At 39.1% G+C, this 20541-nt stretch overlaps 1 long non-coding RNA gene across 10 annotated transcripts in view; it reads left to right on the forward strand.

Annotated features, from left to right (window-relative positions):
• Window positions 1-20541, forward strand: part of LOC106019940 (uncharacterized) — an 80401-nt gene that overhangs the window by 35404 nt on the left and 24456 nt on the right. For 8 of the 10 annotated variants that reach the window (XR_011810860.1, XR_011810856.1, XR_011810859.1 and 5 more), the window contains one exon: window positions 298-3002. The exons of 1 other annotated variant lie outside the window; for it this stretch is intronic. This is a non-coding gene — a long non-coding RNA (uncharacterized lncRNA). Of the gene's footprint in view, window positions 1-297; window positions 3122-4115; window positions 16640-20541 lie in introns of those variants that run through there. One more of the 10 variants, XR_011810854.1, reaches the window with a different exon arrangement.

Consider the following 20541-nt stretch of genomic DNA (forward strand, 5'->3'; position numbering starts at 1 on the left):
GTGCCAAAACTGAGATCATCACTCCAGACTCCATATCCTGCCTTCATCCATGTAACACTTACAGTACATAAAATTACCAGAAAAAGGAGACGGAGAAGGAAAAAAAAAAAACCTTCAAAACATAGTCAAAGTTTTGGCCTTCTGACTAGAAACATACCAACCATAAAGAGACAGTGAGTGTGATGTGGTGGTGCTACTAAAAATCAGAAATTACACAGAAGTACTTTTCAATGCTTGGCTGGGACTCATAAAAAGAACTATAGTTATTGCTGTTTTCCAATTTTATTCTTGTTCTAGTTGTAGTGTTAAATCCTTTCTTGTGGATGAAGACAACTTAAAGCGAGACATATTGTTCAAAAGGAATGGAAAATGGAGACTTGTTTGTAATCAAGAAAAGGAATGGAAAACGGAAACTGTTAAGTCATTGTAATAAATGGCTCAGTCTTCAAAATAGGACTATAATCAAAGTTAACAATTCATTAAAGGAACAGAGGTAAGCAAACAGCACTGGGTGTGCCGGGAGTCTCTGCTCCACCAAGACACACACCAGTTACATCAAGCCGCTGATTTTTATGCTCCTAGGCTGATACATATTCATTACTACTTCTAAAAAAACCAGGGTTATTATAATTACTTTCTGGAATCCAAACCCTCCTACTGGAGCATGCATATCAGTCTCCAGTGGTCCCTCTGGGGGTCTCTGAGGGTCTCTCGTGCTGAAGGCTCATAGTCTTCATCCCTCTTGTCCTTCTCCTTTGTCCAACTTGGCTGTATGTCAGAGACTTGTGCAACATCCCCTGCAAACTTTGTCTTTTAGTTGTTCTTCAGCTCTCCCCGTCTCCTTAATCTCCTGGGCAGATATCAGAGACTTGCATAGTGTCCCATGCAATAGTGATAATAGTTAGCAGTTATTCTGAAACCCCCCAGATATCAGAGACTTCAAGGAAAAACCTACAAATACATTTCCCTTCAAGCTCTCTATTGACACGAATTGCTAAAACATTCCTTTGCAAGATACAAGAACTATATACATTAACCACTCTGTTTTTCTTAGACTTGTGGTTATACAAGGGTATGTAAGACAGAAGGTCACATTCATCATACCATGCGGCCCTAGCACTGTTCCATACTGACACGAATCAGATAAACATATCTCACAGTCATGGAACTTAAAGGATTGCTTGTTACCTTTTCTGATTGTACACGCATACTCGGGTTTAGTATGTAAAAGCAATGTTCTGTATATTTAGAAAGTTTGATGTTCGTGTGTGCGTATTGGTGGAACGTAGACTCCCCGCACACCTGGCGCTGTTTACTTGCCTTTTATAACTTTTATAAATATTCCTTTTATAAATATTACTAAATTCAGATTAGTTGAGACTTCATTTATAACAATGTCTTACAGTAAATAACAATACTGAGACATCCTGGGTAAAGGAGAGGTAGGATGGCGAGGATGACTTTGCAGTCGTCTTATTCATAGCTTTGAGAACTGAGAAAGTGACAATCAAGAACTAATGGTTTGTCAGCTTTGACTGTCAGGGATACAGGCCAAATCCCAACTGTTTTCCTGGAGTAGTCCAGCTGAAGTTGATAGCAATATTAACTGTGGTTTTTTTTTTGGACTTTGCAATACTTTATGCAGTATTTTTAATATAAGTATGACCTTTCAATCATAACAACTCATATCAGGACTGAAGTTCTAGTTAATGATTTGATTATATGAAGAATGGTAAAATTAAATCTGGAACTTACGAACGAGTGAACTGTAATGAAATTATGTTGGCCTGATGTATAGCAACCATCATCTTTAATACAGCCCTGTATTAAAGACATTTCAAAATTCAGATGTGTCTTGTTGGAAAGAACAGATACTGAGATTCAAAAGCCATCTCTCTGCCTTTGACTTGCTAATGGTAAAATTGTTTTCTAAGCCTTGTTGTATTTAACAAACTCACAGAATCCTTTTGAACAAAGTTTCATTTAAATTTCTACCTTATTTCCTTCAAGAACTGCTTAGGCATGTAAACAACAAACTTTTGATCCTATTTTAATTACCTTTTAGTGAGAAATGCTCATTATTTTACCAAATATTTCTTATAAATGTAACTCCCAAAGCATAAGGCAGTGGAAATAAACTGTTATATATGAATCTCTGCCACTAAGCAGTATGAAATGCTTTTAAATACGTGAGTCCTATTTCTGATGAGTTAAAGTGGAGTGAAGTTTTTATTGGTGCCCTGAGAAAATATGAATGTGAGTGATGAGAACTGCATATGGCATAGGTAAAGTGAAGCTGCTAGTAAGGGCCGTAGTGTTTATTGCCTCTTGTTCTGGATCTATGCAGTAAGTTTGCTGACATATTGTCAGTTTCATCAAAAATACACCTGAATTAGCATTGCAGTGATTTTTGTGATGTAGAAATAGACTACTACAAAATATATGACAATTTTCTTGTTTTCTATGCAGTGATGCATTCAAAGTCTGGTTTTACAACATTTCCTAATGTTAGGGTAAGAAAAGATTCTTGCTTTTACTTGGGTTTCCTTTTTATAGAACACAGAAAATACATGGTTTATATAAGTCTTGTCTTGTTCCTTTGCTTTGAATCTGATGGAAGGAAGTTTTTGTCACAGTTTAGGATCTGAATTGGATTTTCTAATAGAAATGTATTCATAAGTCTCTTAAAGGTCTTTTCACTAGGCACAAGTTCTCTGCTGTTCTTGCAATATAAACATTTCAGCATTGTGCTAATGTGCTAATAGCCAGAATTTGAACCTAAACATTTTCCTTTCATTGTCACAGCTAGTGCAAATAGTAAAATTGTACAAATGATAAAAAGCAATTAAGGCTATTATCTTAATAACATGTACACACATGAATAGTTCATCAAACAAAATCAGCTAATTTACTTCACTTATGTCTTAGCTATTTAACATGATTTCACCGTTAATAACTTAAGATGGAATATTTGAAATAAATGTTTTAGGCTTTGCACAGTCTTTCTGACAGCACTCACAGTGACACTGTTCTGCTATTTCCTCTGACCTCATTTGCAGTGAGCTGTGTGCAAACAGATTAATGTACAGAAAAGCCTGTTGGAACTACAAGGATCAACCACGTAAGTTGCAAGGAAAGGGGAAAGCAGTACTAGCCGTTGAAAGGTTGGATAAAAAACACTGAAGACCTACAAAGCAAAAAAATATGAATAAGTTGCTGAAATGGCTGCCTTGTTGCTTAAAATATGTGAAAATAGAGGATGGTGAATGCCTTTTTAGGAGCATTTGATCCTCTTTTTCTATATGCTCACCTTCTGTCATGGTATTTATCTTACTTCCAAAAAAGAGAGGGAAGAAAACAACCAAGTTGCTTGCTGAGTGTTTATTGTGCATTGCAGCTACACATTATGCTAACAAGGCTCAAAGGATATAAGAAAATATCTTTACAACAGCTGATTTTATATTTCAGTATGAGAAAACAGATAGCAAGCTCAAGGTTTTATTGTTAATATTTTCAGACCTGCAAACAAACAAACAAAAAAAAATCAATTAAAGAGACCTCCTAAACTGCAAAGAGCAGTTTCTTATATTTTCTTATATACTCAGATTCTTGCTAGGAATCTGTTTGTAACCTTCTGGTCCTCAGAAAATGCTTTCTTTCTCAGTAAGACTACCTATGGTCAGGATATATGTTAAAAACGTAGGAAGTACTGTTTTCCTTCTTATTTTTGCCTGAGTGGCAGAGTAAAAATCTGAGAATCTTTTCTCTTCAAAAGATGTATCTTTTTATTTCTCTCTGCTTCTTTCATGCTGCTTGCTCAGTCTGTTACACATAGGAGACAACCGTGGTTCATCCTGAATTATTTCTTGGCACTTGCATTCATAAGGCATCTGTTTTTCAACACACAGTGGATTGTCTTTACATTTATGCTGAACAACTTGGGCAACAGTTGTAGCGTAAATGCTGCAGGCTCTTGATTTCTGTCCTTAAGGGAATGCTTCTTATATACATAGTGCAGGGACACACGTAGTCTTCTGACTTCAAAATGCTTGGAACAAGCCAGGAGTCTCTGGGGCATAAAGGAAAAAGTCTAGCTCAGATTTTCTCTCTTCCAGGAAATGTGCTCAAAGGAAAGGCTGAAAGGTGGATGCTTCAGAAAGCAGGAATGTTTCTGGGGAAACACAACAATCTCAGGATTTCCAACACTAGGGACTCTTTTTTTTTTTTTAACACTGTTTTTATTATTTTATGATTAGTACTTTGCTGAGAAAAAGATTTTTTTCTGACTCAACTTGACAATTTGCAAGCTGTCTCCAGAGCAGATCACACATGCTATGACAAGATAGATTTCATAGTGTACTGAATCAACTTCTCCTGCAAGATAAAAAATGACCTATGGTATGAGTGATATGCATGTATAAAGAGGCAAACTAAAAGATGAGGATTTCTATACAACTTTTTCTTATTGATATCAGCATCTAGGTCAATTTTAAAAGTGTTTTTGTATCGAACAAGATTCCAGTCTTGAGTGGTTGCAACAATTTTTCACCCCATTTTGAAGACCAAAGTAATTGTAGAAGTTTTTCGTTTAGCAGGATTGGAAATGAAATCATGTCTCTGTTAGGGCAGAGCAAAGCTGTTGGAACCTTGTAAAGTCCTTCAATGAGCATGGATCAAGTTTATACAGTTGACTATTGCTTCTTTTTTCCACTGTTGTAAATATTACATTAAATTTCCTTCTGAGATTCAGAGAGTCTAGCGGTGGTATCAGTTATGTTATAGCAATTTGAGCAGTATGATGAGACACTGTGCCTTTCATCAACAACAGAATTCCATTGGAAAGGTTTTAGACCCTGAAGAAGTCATTATGAACTTAATAATAAACTCTCTCTACTGAAATTATGGATGAAGGTGAATATTTAAATATCTGTTTGAATAAAGATAGTATTTTTTGTTTACTAGCCAAACAAGGAAGTTTTCTTGCACCACAGGAGACCATTTTATGAGATGTACAAGGATCCAGCTGGTATTCAGGAATTTTACAATGAGATTTCTAAACAGAAAAGTTAAGTCGGGAAAGGAGTGAAGTTCCTACCATCTAAAAACCTAGGCTTTTTCATTTCAAACCAGCTATCCCTGCTAGCTTCATGTCATACGTATATCTAAAACTAAGCAAAAGCAGGGAGAAAGGGACCTATTCCCTTAACTCCACTGTATTTCACTGCACAGAGGGGTATGAAGAGCAAGTGTAAATGTTGTTGATCATTTGGCCCTTTTCTAGTTTTAAGGGAAAAGTGAATAGAGCTGGCATTTTACCCTCAGTATTTTACCAAAGTCCATGCAGTAAGAAAGGGAAATTTCTGCTCACTTACCCACCAGAGCCAGGTAGTGCTTTTACCTGGGAAAGTTGGTTCCCAATGGACTTCTTGAAGAGTTCAGCTTTTGTGGGTTTTGATTTGGGGGTACAATTTTGGTACTCAAAACCATGCCTGTTTTTATGTCCTACCAAATATTTTGTCTCCTGCTTATTTCCACTCACATCAGCAAACCCTGTACAGCTAGCAATATGAATTGAGCCTCATCAGCAAAGTAGTTAACAAGTTTTAATGACCGTCTCTATTACTGGTCATTGCCAGTAATATCAAGAAAGCAATAGGGTACAGGACTTATGATCACTTTTCAGGGTTGAAATCACTGAGGTACTGTAATGTGACACTGTGAAGTATCATTTCACAGAGATACACTTCAGAGTACAACTGCTCTTTAATTCCCATATGCATAACTCTGAGCTAATTAAATTACCTTTTTTCCCCTACTGTTCTTTTGTGCAATTGAATAAAAGACAAGGAAAAAAGAGAATTTACTGGAGTTATTGAAAGCTGTGTTATTGTTAAGATTTGTAGCCTCTTGAAAGACTCTAAAGTGCTTTGACTCCAACAGAAGAAAGTACAGGTGCGAAGCAGACATTTTGAGGGAAATCATCATACACAGTTCAGAAGGGTTTTAGAAAAAAGCAAAGAAAATCTATTCTTTAGGTCTTTAACTCTGACACCAGCAGGATGAAGAAGTTTTAAATTAAGCTGTTTCCCATGTAACTGATAGGGTTTAAGTATTGAAACTAGCCGTGTCCTAACCAGGGAAACTGCAAGAGGAAAAGGGAGGCTGGAGCAGCAGTGCTGAAACTGAAATTAATGCGAGAGCTTATCAATGAGAGTCATCTATGTGAGATGACGCATGTGAGAGTCATATATGGACTTTTGTTACCATCTGTTTGTTTTTAAATACTGTTATTAATAGGAGTATTTAACATATACCACTGTCAAAATGCTATCTCAGAAGTTATTATTCATAGCATTCTGTAGAAAGCATAAAGAAATCTGATGAATATCTCTTATGAAAAATATTTCAAGTCCAACGATTTGTACCACAACTTGATGGAGACTGCAGTGTTTTACTGAATTCTGAACTGATTGACAGAATCTGTGAAACTGTTCATTGGGTCATGAAGTATTATTGAGATTATCTTCATTATCTGTTCTCTGGTAGTTTTACTTCTTAATTTAGTATATGAATTTTACTTTACTCAGGGTGTATTGTGCACCCTGTAGATATAATGCATATTACTATGTTTCATATATATGTATAATTCCATAAAATTATCAGTATATACTAGATAAAATATAGAATATAAAAGTATATTAAAAAGCCTCCAAATGAGCCTCCAAACTTTTTAATCATTCAGATTTTGGCCTACCTGCTTCAAAAAAAAAACACATTCCCTCCAACCCTGTGATTTTGTTGCAGGCAAAGTAATATGGTGCATCTATGTCATTACAAGGGATTAGTGAGAAAAGATGCTGTAAGTTTCTGTAGAATAGCAAAGAACATTGGGCACAGGCTGGTTATCTATTCTAAAGTAAGTCCACAGTAAAATCTGCAGTACTTCAACTCTTCAGGTTTGGATAGAAGTGTCACTGATGCATCACTCATCCTATTATAAAACTAAAATGAGGTTATTCACAATCTCTTTCCACTGAAACTGTAGATTAATTTCCAAGACTCATAGTATTGTTTGCTATAAATTGTATAGGGAAATAGAAATACGTTTTAACATTCAGTTCTACTGCAATACAAGGTGAAGTAATTGTGTGCCCAAAAAAGCCCCTGTCAGATGAGTGCCTGTGAGACAAGTGTACTAGTGGCTGCACATTTATACATGAGTTTCTTGGATTTCACCTCAGACACTCATCTGTTAAAGATGGTCTGAAAGAGTCAAATGTCAGTGCAAAATTTAAAGTTGATCTATGTCTTCATGCCATTTAAGAAAGAAAGTCTTAATCTGTCTCCCAGCTGAATACAAAAAGAGTGGCTTACCTTTGTTTTTACAGGATGAAGAAATTAAAAAATGTTTTAAGACCAAACTCTCATACATGCCTTAAACTAAAAAAGCAAATTTTAAAACTAAAATTTTAAACAAAGAACAAATATGTTTGTCAGACTCCTAAAACCCAGGTTTCTCCAGTAGTACTTTCAGAAGTAGCATTCCCTTTGTTGAAATGTGTATGGTTGGCCTGTGGCTGCAAATGCTTTGAGGAGAAAGATGGATTTTTCAGGACAGCCAAACACAAAAAAATTATTGTTATGTGTGCATGAGTTAACAACTTTGATTCAGATTAGGATGTCTTCATAAGGGCTTCATGCCATCTGCTTAGTGATTATACTTTGGAAGTTAAGGCATGGTTAGTCTGAGATAGTAACATTAGTTTTCTGAAAATCATAAATCCTAGAATAAAGAAAATGTGATACCTAGTCCTTGGAAGACATTAAAAGTATTCATTAGTTAATGTATATATTACTTGCTGTACTTACTAATAAAGTGTCTTCATTAAGGATCCTCAGGTCAGTACTCTCATAAATACACTAATAATTAGTGAAAACAAGCCTGGGGGCTTATTTTCAGAGAACTAAGACAACAAAATGAGACTGAGGCAGTGGCAGAACATAGCAAATTGGTTGGTCAAAAACCAGGTGGTCGCGGTGAACAGTTTTCCAGAAAACTGACACAGAGCTGTATATAATTTGGCAGTAGCAGAAGAGAAATTCATTGTGGCTGGAAGGATTATGGAGAAATATGAAGTCTGAGAGCAAATGCCTGAATGTTGTATTGGAATCGTTTCCATGTCTTACACGGTACTGTCCTCCTACTTTCAGGTAATAATGTCCTATTGTGTTATAGAGAAGATTAGGATCCAGCAGCAGGCCATTCTGATGGCCTGGTTTGGCATGCAAGTCTCAGTGGGACATAGGACATACCCCGTGCATGAATAAATTCCTAAAGCCATTTCTGAGAGTGAATCTCATCCTGGTATTTTATGCTTATTCCCAAATATGTCAGACTACTTTGTTCAGAAATACGCCACTTAATCTAATTGATTCTATTGCTAGAATGGATGGTAGAAATGATGCTGAAGACCTTTTGGATATAGTCTTGGACTGGGAAGGAGTAAGAGAGGAAAAGAGTAGAGGAGTATGATAGTAGAAGGTGGTAGGGAAGTTTGAGCTGAGATGAAGAAAATGCATTTTGAAAGAATTAAGAGAACGAGGTGCAGGGAGACCCTCAGTTGCTGGTGTGTGCTGCTGCTGAGGAACAGGCACTGTTTTGCAGAGAGAGGGAAAGTATTTGAAAATAGAAAGATCTGGGTAATGAGAGATATAGGTTAGTAAATATGGGCAAAGCGTTCTGTGGAAATGCCCTTATTCTTTCTTACAGCTACTAAGGTCATAAAATGCAAGATCTCTACTTGAATAAGTGCTTTCTAGTTCCAAGTTTAATGATATTCACTTTAGATAGAAGGGCAAGGTAAGGACAACCTCATCTCAATCACTGGAAAGGTGATATAGCAAATAGCCTTGGAATACATTTCAAGAAATGTGAAGGACAAAAAAAAAGGGACTGGGAGTAATCATCATCGGTTTATGAAGGAGGAATGATGCCTGGACAACCTGATGACACCTGGTGACTGGTGTGTTGGATGGGTGAACAGCAGTGAATGTAGTTTATCTTGACTTCAATGCTTTCAACTGTCTCTTCTGTAAAATTCTCATAGACAAACTGATGAAACAGAAACTAGATAAAAGAACAGTGAGGTGGACTGAAAACTTGCTGAAATGCCAGGCTGATAGGATTATGGTCAGTGGCAGAGTCCAGTTGCAGGCAAGTTGATTGTGGTGTGCCCCACGGCTTGATAATTTGGCTGGTTCTTTTTAATGTTTTTGTTAATTAGCTGGACAATAGGACAGACTGCACCCACAGTAAATTAGCGGATGATACAAAACTCAGAAGAATTGTTGACACACCAGACAGTTGTGCTGCTGTACAGCAGGCTGAAGAAGTGGGATGACAGGACTCACAAGAAATTCAACAAAGGGAAATGCAAAGTCCTGCGCTCGGGGAGAAGTAATTCCATGCACTAGTGCACACTAGGAGCTGACCAGCTGGAAAGCAGCTCCTCTCTGGTGGACAAGTTTACCAGGAACAAAAAAAAGCCAACCAACTCCTCAGCTACTTTAGGAAGATCATGACCAACAGGACAAGAGGTAATGGGTGAAAAGTGAAACACAGGAGAGTCCATCCAAACATAAGAAAAAAAGCTTTCAATGTGAGGATGACCGAGCCCTGACACAGGTCAACCGGAGAGGTTGTGAAGTCTCCCACCGTGTGTACTCAGAACCTAACTGGACATGGTCCTGAGCAACATGCTCCAGCTGATCTGGCTTCAAGCAAGGAGGGGTTGGAGAAAGATGATCTCCAGAAATGCCTTCCAACCCCAAACTTTCTGTGATTCTGGGATCCTCCTCATCTACGTGGGCCTGGGAAATACATGTACACTGGAGTCTCCTCTCTGTCTGCCAGTGACAAATCTTAATTACGGTTTTCATTTCTATGTTCTCAGATCCTGTTTATAAATTTGGAATGTCTTTAGCTGGCACTGAAACACATAATTTTAAACTACATGGCAAGATTTTAATGTTCCTGGTATTTGACACATAAGTGTCAAATGCTTTTTATTTAATTCCAAAACATAATGTATTAAGGCAACATGCCCCTAGAAAACAACCTGACTGTTGAGATACTTAAAGATGCTGAAAATGCTCAAGAAGAAAATTAGTGAAGCATTCAGTGACATTTTAGATCAAACAAATTTTTTTATGTGTGTCTTTGTGATAATTGTATTTTCTTCTAGAATAGTTTTTCTATGACAATCTGATTGTAAACTTAGTGTGCTTAGTGTGCTTAGTGCTTCTTAAATTCTAAAATCTGTCTTCCAGAAGAAAGTTATCCTTTGCAGAACGTGGATATTTGCAAATATTATTTTATTCATTCTGGAAAAATATTTCCTTGTTCTACTTACTTATATATTTTTCATATTGAATATGTACTATCTGTTTGATGTGCAGACTATTTCTTCTGGATGTTCAGTTCATGCAATTTGTGTTAAGCATCTGTTGCATTACTACTGTCAATATGTCACTTTGTGCTTTTCATCGTTTCACAGGGAAAGACTGTGCTAATTCACATCTCCTTCATATCACTCCCTTGTATCTGAAGACAGTAACCCCTTCAGCCCACCTGCTAAGCAGAGCATAAGCACATACTAAGATAGGCAACACTGGAGATGGAGTCTTTTTCACTTGTTTTTGTGTGAAGTAGAAAGACAGTGAAGGCAGGGTAACTGGACAAAGCTGCTCTGTCAGATGGGAACATTTCACCTGTCAGTAGGACATTGGTCCTATTCCTGCCTTGGTTGCTTAGTTTCTCTAAGGTGCCAAGGTTGCCACCTTACTTGCCTGCAACTTGTTCCACTTTTAATACTGGGATTTTGGCACTTGAAGTGAACATCACAACCATTCAAATAAAAGCACTAGTAAACTTCAGTTTACGTGAAAAAGAAGTGGCTCCATGAAATACTTTTTTTCTTCTAAATACTTTCTTCTCAGAGCAGAGCAGGCATCTTCATCTCATTGAATGGAGGTTTTGTTTTCATTTCTGAAACACTAAAACTTAAAGTTTTGATTTTTTTTCCTATTTCTCCATTTCTTTCCATCATTTAATGCATTTGACCAAAAAGGCATCTGTTGGTTTGTATTTCTTCTTCTACCTAGTTACTTTGTGAGACATTTTCACTGAATTTCCCTTTCATTTGCTGCAACTATTTAAAATGTTTATTTTTGTCATATGGGTGAACTCAATCAATTATGAAATGAGGAAAAACAAGGAGACTGATGATCAGGATAATTTGGGCAGCTAACAAAGACTTTTCAGGAGATGCAGAGGTAGTTAGTGTACCACACTGAAAGAAGGACATAACTCTGGGCCTGAATTAGTGTGAACAGGGGTGAGGCACTCCAGTAAAAAACAGACATCAAGATCTTGATGAAGCAGATGTCTACATGCCTCCTTTAAGAATAAAAAATGAAAAAATAAAAAAAAATCCTGGTAATTTAAAGTTTCATAACACTGGAGATAGCAATGGTACAAATGTAAACATTGTGCTTGACGACTCCTATTTATGCCACCAGCCATTTGCCATCCTTCCTCCCCATGTACCTCCCAGCTCCAAAGTCACTGCTTTGCAGTAGGCTGTTGTTTGATGTTCTTTCCCTTCCCTGTCCACTGCCCCAACCCAACTGGTAAAATCTTGTTTGTTCCTCCATCTTGCCTGTCTCTCTTAGGCTTAGCTTGTCAAGCAGGAATTGAGAGTACGTCTTGAGCTATGTTTCCACATTTCTATCCTGTTGCTGGACACACACCATCATCTCACAAGCTACACACTCATACTCTTTTGTTAAAAGCTATCACCACTATTAATATCACCAGTGTTTGCTTTGCCTCATCCTCAAATGCATTTTTGAAAAGGAACACACTTGTTATACATGGTGGAGAGGAAAGGTTTTAAGCTGGGTCAATACGTAAATCCTGTTAAAAGCACAGCCACACAAACTATCAGACTGGTGGGGTACTGGGTGAGACAACCTCTGCAGGACAGTGGGAGGTGGTGACTTCCCAAGCGGGTCTGCTGTTGCCAACAAATATCATGCAGCCCCAGGCAGTGAGCTTGTTCAGGAATATGCTGGAGTGCAAGGGAAGGAATAAAGAAGGGGAAAGAAGGAACCAGTAGGAAGTGTTGGAGTGATGTGAAATGAGGCACAGCACAAAGAGACTTGTCAAAAAGCACTACATGCCTCAGAAAGCATAACCAATTATAATACTGCAGATTTTAATGGTGTTATTAGATGAGACCATGAGGGACTAAGCCAGAGAAACTGGTTTGCTGCATGGGCCAGGTAACTTTTCTTCTGTCCTTCTGTTTCCGATTTTTCAAAGCCACTTTGGCTACTTTTTTAGTGATATAGCTCATTCCTCATAAAGCACGTGAAGTTTTTCCTAGTATTCCTTCACGATGGGATGAATGTAAGCAGCTTTCGATTTGAAAAAATAAAAGGAATCAGTTAGTTAGTATTAATTAGAGGCTTAAAAATGATGTTGTTTCTGCCCCATGCTTTAATGCGTCTAGAAATTTCTGTTTGCCATAGCATGTAGTTCAATGATTTCCATTTGAAACTCAGAGAGTTTATTTCATCAGACATGTTCCCCCTGCTTTTTGTTTTTGATGTCTCACTGAAATCTTTTGGGGAAGAACAGCCCAGGAGGAAAGAATAGAGCTGTAGCAGCTTGAAGTGCAGACATACTGAAGTAATTTATCTGAAAACTGTCTCCTGATTTGTCAGGATGGCCTTTTGCTTCAATGTTAATAACACTTCTCTGTTGGCAGTTGCTGTAAGATGGTAAATGAAGGTCAACTAATTACTATAGCCGCTATTTTATTTACTGAGCCTGTTCCTAGAAAACATTTTTGACAGAATTCAGGGATAATTGAATGCTTCATGTAAATACATTTTTGGGGAGAAGAGGTTATGTGTGTAACTGATTTTTTTCAAGTTTTCTATCTTTTTATTTGTTTAATTTTGCTGAACCAGTATTTTTCAGTCTTTTTTGACCAATCAAATTGTAAAAAATGCAGTAGCAGACTCAGCAGGACAGATTTACCACTAGGATTAAACTGATTTCTTACTTACCCTTTGCAACTCCCTTATAAATCTCTGTGGATTTTCAGATTGATCTGTGGATCATAATTTGAAAGTCACAATGGCAAAGAGAATACAGCTTCTTTTGATGGTATATAGTTTAAATACAGTGCTTTCATCAGAAGGCACATTATTGCCCTCCTTACTGTCTGTGTAGTCTTGTAGAATATTAACTTTAGGAGCCAGGTACTTAGCTGAAATCCTGCAAGCATTTAATCTTCGTTTCAACATCGGAGCTCAGTTGCATAATCACTTATAACAAATTATCCACAAAATACCTCGGATTACTCTTTAGAGCTCTAATACTCAACCTGAAACCTCATAAATTTTGACTTTTAGGAGTATTCCCCTGACAAACCTTAAATAAATAGAATAAATAAATAAATAGTTTTTTAGCAGCTTTAAATGAAGATTCATCATAAAAAATAAATATACAGTACTCCAAACTCCATTTCAGTGACTGCTAGCATTTCAGTGACATCAGACTGCTTTGGCATGAACTAAAGCAGTCCAGTGTTTCAGGAAAGATGTTTAAGTATCTTAGAGTACCAGTTCGGTATTTTTATATCTTGGTAAGGCTGGCTGAGAAGCATAGCTTCTGGAAGATGTTGTTTTGACTTTGCTTATAATTTGGTTTTGTTCTGAATTAGATCTGCTTCATCTGTTATGAGAATCCATGTAAATTAGGAGTTGTAACCAACACTCAATACCCCACTTATGCCTCCAATCTTTCAGATAAGTATTTGGGACCTATATTAGTGTACAGGTCTTTGGCGTTTACTAATATCTGACAAATGATTGGACTTCTCCTCATCTGTATTTGTTTCACCCAGCATAAAATGTGTTAAAAACTCTACTAGTTCAGAAGAGCTGACAGCCTCGATGCAGTGATGAAAGCAAGAGCAGCAGCTATGTGTGACCAGAGGAGTAGCTCCCTGCTTCTGCCAGCCCAGCACTATTCATGGGTCTTAGACGGAGATCCCCACAGTCACCTCCCTGCCACAGCCCATTGAAGCGGCATTTGCTAGCTAGCGTGTGAATAGCTCACCCTCTTCACATATAGCTGTTCTGTCAAAAAAAAATATGTTATTTCCCCTCAGCTTCTTGCTGCCACTCACCTGGCAGAAATTACTGCCCCTACACAAACAGTATAGCTACCAGAAGTGTCCAGACATTGATTTCTAATGAATTCACTGAGGGAGCTAAGGTAGTCTATGAAGATGATTGGGGCAAACCTGACTGCCAGGTCAGTGGGCAGTGGGGAGCAGCAGCAGGAGGTAATAATATATAACATTATTAAACTTGGAAGATGTTTGGCCATGTCTTTTGAGCGCTTCAGTACTGCAATAAGACAGGAGTAATTTCCAAAAGAGCAAAACCTCAGAGCTCAATGGGATTTGTTAGATCAAAGGGTGGAATTCATCAATTTCCATCATATTCCTCAACAATATTAAATCACTATGATTTTTTTTTTGACTTGCCACTGTGGCCTATCAAATAAAACAGCCTTACTTTTCTGTGCAGTTTGCCAACTTGCTTCCCATTTTCTCCACCAATTATTAATACATATTCTAATACTAGGTGCCATGGAGTCTGAACTCTCCATTAACCTCTCTCCCCTCAGAGAATAATTTGTTCTCAAATCCTTTGTAGATTTAATCTATGAAAACATCTAAATTTCCATCAGATTTTCTAGGATGAAAATGGGTTTTCTTTCATTGTAAAAAGTACAAGGATCAGGTTGGACTTTCTCTAGTAAAATCTGTAAGAACAGGCACTGCATGGTGATTTTCCTGTCTTCAGTAAGAGTAGTTGAGATGATCCCCTCTTCTTAGAGTTACTTAGTTGGATCATCCTAAAAATTCCCTTCAGCACATAAATAACTTCCCAGTAACATGATCAGTGTCTTTAAAGAAGCGGAAAAATCACCAGCCTCTATGAGGTGTGCTGGGTTTTATGCCCAAGAATTGAGGTTGGCTTGTGAGAGCACTTGTTTTGACCTGGCACTTTTACCTATCTGTATATCCAGGGCATGAGCCCCATCCATAGGTAGTACGTAAAGTGGAGGTGACCTAGCAGTGACTCTGATGAGTTCAGCAAAATGTCTGGAGACAGTCTGAATCTTGTCCATGATAGCTTGGATTTTTTTTTCTCTCACCCTGTCTCTAAAGTGGCTACAGATTTTTGAGAGGTCACCAGAAAAAAAAAAAAAAAGGTTGAAGGGAAGGAAAAAAGAGAGAGAGAAAAGGGTATACTTTTCTGAAGAGCTGCTTTTAGGGTAATTGGCAGAGTAGCTACAGGAGTTTAGAGGGGGAATAAGCTTTGCACAGCACTAAATTTCACACTGAGCCATCAGAAGTGATTTGGGGGGGGGGGGGGCGGGGTAAACACCTAGAACAGTGACCTTTGAGAGCTGTGGGGATTCCCTGCAGCCTAACATGGGGAGTAGTGCAAATCCTGCCTGCCCTTCTGCCCCAGCCCTTGGTTCTGCAATCACACATTGCTGCTTATTACAACCAGCGACCCCAATTGCTTTCCTCTCTTAAATCTCTTCAGAGGCACCACCAAAATAGGTCTGACAGCTTCCTTCTCCCAAACCCATGTGCTACTGCTGCTGTGACTTTATCTGGTACACAGCACTAGGGCACAGCAGGGCCAGGGGTTCCCCACATCCAGCAGCAGGGCAGCAGGGGCAGCCCGAGCCCTGGCCATCCCGCACCTCCCTGGGAACAGGGATGGGAATGAGGGTGGAGACAGGAACAGAGATGGGGACAGGGTCAGGATGTCAGGGACCAGCGAGGACTATGGTGAGAGTGCAGAAGTGACTCGAGAGCTGTCATCGACTTGAGGCAGCAGCACCCTGGGGTTGCTGGAGCTGGAGACAGTGGTTCCAGCAGCTGAGCTGGGACTGCCAGGGCTGGCTCTCTGGGCACCAGTCTGAAGCTGGGTCTGGGGGGAAGCTGTTAGCATTGTCTGGTGTGCGGCACATGCAAGAAGACATGGAAAATATCCTGCAAGCTTGGTGGTATTGTGGGAATATAAATGTTGTTTTTGCAGTTACATTGTTTAGAGGAAAGGAATGTGGTATTGAGATATGCTTACAGTGATAAGAAAGCTTAGCAGGAAACCTTGTAAAATGCAGACAACCAGACTCCTTAGAACAATTAGGTGAAAATCACAGTGTTAATTCAAGTCAGGTAAGTGAAGAAACATTACCACTTCAAGTAGTAAAAAAATCAATTTGAAATTTAACAGGCCAGCAACTGAAGGCCATGCATTGTCTGTGAAGCATCAGATAGATTGTGAGCCTGGATTATCCACTCAGTGGGGAAGCAGGGGAGGGTCCTGTCATCAAAAAGTATATAAACTGTGTTTTGGAAGCAGGTGTGCTCTTCTGCTTGTGGGGCACCCGCCACTGCAATCGCAAATAAATTACTACTTCACTGAAATCCTAAATTATTGGCTACAGAGTGTTTCTTACAGTATGTGCTTGTTCCCCGTTATTTTCTGCCATAAAACATATCTACTGCTCTTCCTACGTCTCAGTGTACATATATATTTATCTACCCTAATTTATGTAGATGAAAAAGAAAAAACAGCTTTTCTGATAGCTGTTTGTAGTATACCGATATAACTGCTTCTAGGCTGTGCATTACATTAGTATGGCTGCTTTACAGGGAAAAATCCCACTGTCCTTATCAAACTCCTTATACAGAGAGTTGTCGCAGCATTTGCTATAGGCCAAACAAAGCTAAAGGATGGCCTTGACCTGTCACACCACAGAATCACACAGAATCACAGAATTTCTAGGTTGGAAGAGACCTCAAGATCATCGAGTCCAACCTCTGACCTAACGCTAACAGTCCCCACTAAACCATATCCCTAAGCTCTACATCTAAATGTCTTTTAAAGACTTCCAGGGATGGTGACTCCACCACCTCCCTGGGCAGCCCGTTCCAGTGTCTAACAATCCTTTCAGTAAAGAAGTTCTTCATAACATCTAACCTAAAACTCCCCTGGCACAACTTAAGCCCATTCCCCCTCGTTCTGTCACCAGTCACGTGGGAGAACAGGCCAACCCCCACCTCACTACAGCCTCCTTTAAGGTATCTGTAGAGAGCGATAAGGTCGCCCCTAAGCCTCCTCTTCTCCAGGCTGAACAAGCCCAGCTCCCTCAGCCGCTCCTCGTAGGACTTGTTCTCCAGGCCCTTCACCAGCTTCGTCGCCCTTCTCTGGACCCGCGCTGCCAAGCTGGCATCAGCTGACCTGCGGAAACAAATTCCAAGTCTCTGTGTGGATATACACAAACATATATTCAGAAAACACCTGGAATCACAGAGCCCATGTCCAGACTATTCAAATATCCTCTCCCTAATGAAGATCTTTTCATGTTCTTCTTTTCCTTTTATTTTAAGATGTAAAAATGCCTCCTTTCTGTGGTAGATCAGATGTCTTGGTGTGTAGTGGCACACACGGTGCTCTTGCAGCCTGGAGGGGTCTTGGATGCCCAGCAGCAACTACCTGAGCTAAATGACTGCAGCACAGGTGAAGATGATCAGGTTTTGCCCATCTTGAGTTACTTTTTCTGCCCTAAAAGGCTTATTATGGAACACAGAATGCTGCATCCCCCTGTAAAAGCTGCCCACAAAACAGAGGCAGGGGGTAGAAGAGCGGAACCACCATCCTTTAGGAATGTGAGAGAAAGGATTTTTTAGTTATTTAAAGCTTTTGACACATTGTCAGACTGTAAACACCAAAGCAAATGGTAACAGAAGTCGCCATAGCAACAAAACCTTGGTCAGTGAAAGACTGTTTCCAAGAAGTGATGCTTATGTCCTGCAGGTAGCAGAGAATAGAATCTCATTATATTCAGCCTTTGAATACGTTAGTTTGCACTTTGCTTTAAGGGAAAAGACAAAATTAGGAAGGAAAACAATGAACGGAATTGCCTTTGTTCTCCTCTGGGATGAATGGTGGAATATAATAATAGCAGCAACAGTAATCCTGCTGCCATCCTTCCCCCTCATAAAAAGAAAGAAGGATAAACATTTCCTGATCTTTTTTGAGGTTATAAAAGATGAATTATCCTTTAGAGATGCTGGTAACATTCTTTCGTCCTTCTAAACCCCTAATCCCAAATAAAGCCCTTTTGAAAGCAGCACAATATTGGAAAATATTTTATAGGGAGGAGGTTAAGCTTTACCCCGTGGCACAGGTGCAGAAAGATGGAGGAGTCCATATCTGCCAAGCCTGGCTCCCAGGAGTGCGTCCCCCTGCCACTCCATGGCTGAAGATCCATGGTGGAATTTGAAACACCTTGAGGCTTTGGGGAACCCACTGGAAATCTGGGTGTGCAAGTGATTCAGGATAAAGACACCTCAGGCTGACTTTGCTACAGATCTTAAGATCCGTAAGAGGCTGAGCCCTCTTCAGAAACAGTTGGGCTTCAGTGCTCTCAAAAAGTGAGAAAATGATCCAATAACACACAGAATCACAGAATAATCTAGGTTGGAAGAGACCTCCAAGATCATCTAGTCCAACCTCTAACCTAACACTAACAAGTCCTCCACTAAACCATATCACTAAGCTCTAAATCTAAATGTCACCAGGTACGGTGACTCACAACTCTGTTGTTGCCTGATGGTACTCTGGAGAGTGAGGTAGTATGTTTGGTGTGTTTAAAACCCACAGTGGCAAGAAGCTTGGCCACAAGTGATTTGTAGTCAGCCTTTTTAAGATCTGAGATGTTCTTATGCAGAACCGAGATGTTCTTATGCAGAACCCTGTCCTAGAATGAAAGGCTGATTGAATGGATTTTCAGAGAAGATGGGAACACCTAGTAAAAGTTGTATTTAGCACCTATCAAGGGAAATGATTTAAATTTTCCATTTGAAAATATTCTCCATTAACTTTTTTTTTTTTTCTGAGAGGAAAACAAATTTGTATTTTAAAACTTTACTTTTAGCTAGCCTGAGAAAAGAGTATCAGGGGCTTACCTACCAAGCACCAAGTAGAACACCAAAAGAGGATAGCTATAAGAATGTTGTAAGTTAGACCACACAATTTACTGGTCAATTGAAATTATTTTATTAATCAAGTAAGCAGACACAAGCAAAACAGCGCTGGGCGGCTGGGGAGTCTCCGCTCCGCCACGGCACGCAACTTCCCTTTCCAGTGTCGCTGTTTTATAGCATTCAAGTTCCAGCTTGTCGAGACTTGTCGACTTGTCGAGACCTGTTGACTTGTCGACTTGTCGAGACTTGTTCTGAGGCTGTGCAGTCTGTTGTTTGGGGTTGTTATTCTTCCTCTGGTGATCACACGTTGTGCTTGTGTTCAGGTGGGGGCAAAACAGGATGTCTTGCGGTGGGTGGGTGGTATCTTACAGAATCTTTGTTTTAACAAGGATGTTTACCCAACCCCCCTTCCCCATTTGTCCCCATGTCACAATGCAGTGAGTTGTGAAACCTTTTCTCCCCAGTAGATTCTTTAAATTCTCAAGAACAATGAACAAACCCCTTACTAATTTATCACAAAGAATATATAAATATTATAGATACTTAGATGCCTCAGACTATCAGAGCTGACATTCTGTAACAAGCCCTGCTGTTATGTTAATGTAACATTCTGTACATTAAGGGAGGCTGTAGCGAGGTGGGGGTTGGCCTGTTCTCCCATGTGCCTGGTGACAGGACGAGGGGGAATGGGCTAAAGTTACGCCAGGGGAGTTTTAGGTTGGATGTTAGGAAGAATTTCTTTACTGAAAGGGTTGTTAGGCACTGGAACGGGCTGCCCAGGGAGGTGGTGGAGTCACCATCCCTGGAAGTCTTCAAAAGACGTTTAGATGTAGAGCTTAGGGATATGGTTTAGTGGGGACTGTTAGTGTTAGGTTAGAGGTTGGACTCGATGATCTTGAGGTCTCTTCCAACCTAGAAATTCTGTGATTCTGTGATTCTGTCTTAAAGCAATAGGCTTTGGTATTTGATGCAAGATTACAGGACTTTGTGAATGTCTTCTGCTTTCTTCAGCTCTATTAATCACATGCAGACACAAGTATGAATTCGAAACAAAGAAAGGTTTAATCTTTTAAAAGACTAGGCAAATGCTTAGAAAGAACATTGTTTTAATTGATTTTTCTTTTCCTAAACACTGCTCTCCTTTGTGTTATGACTTGTCTCATTGCTTTTCATATCAGGCAGTCTCTGAAGAGTACTTTCATCTTCCAATAATTCAAAATCAGGATCTTAGTAGTGGCACCATAACAATATATAGTTCATCCTGGAAGTGTGGGGCTTTTTCTGATAATGGATTATTAAACTGGTATCTTCTACCTCCTTAGAACAATTCAATTTTTTTCTTCAGATTTATCATTTGACTTTTGCATTGTCTGTGCCTGCT

This window comes from Anas platyrhynchos, chromosome 1 (assembly GCF_047663525.1).
Source record: "Anas platyrhynchos isolate ZD024472 breed Pekin duck chromosome 1, IASCAAS_PekinDuck_T2T, whole genome shotgun sequence".
NCBI lineage: Eukaryota > Metazoa > Chordata > Aves > Anseriformes > Anatidae > Anas > Anas platyrhynchos.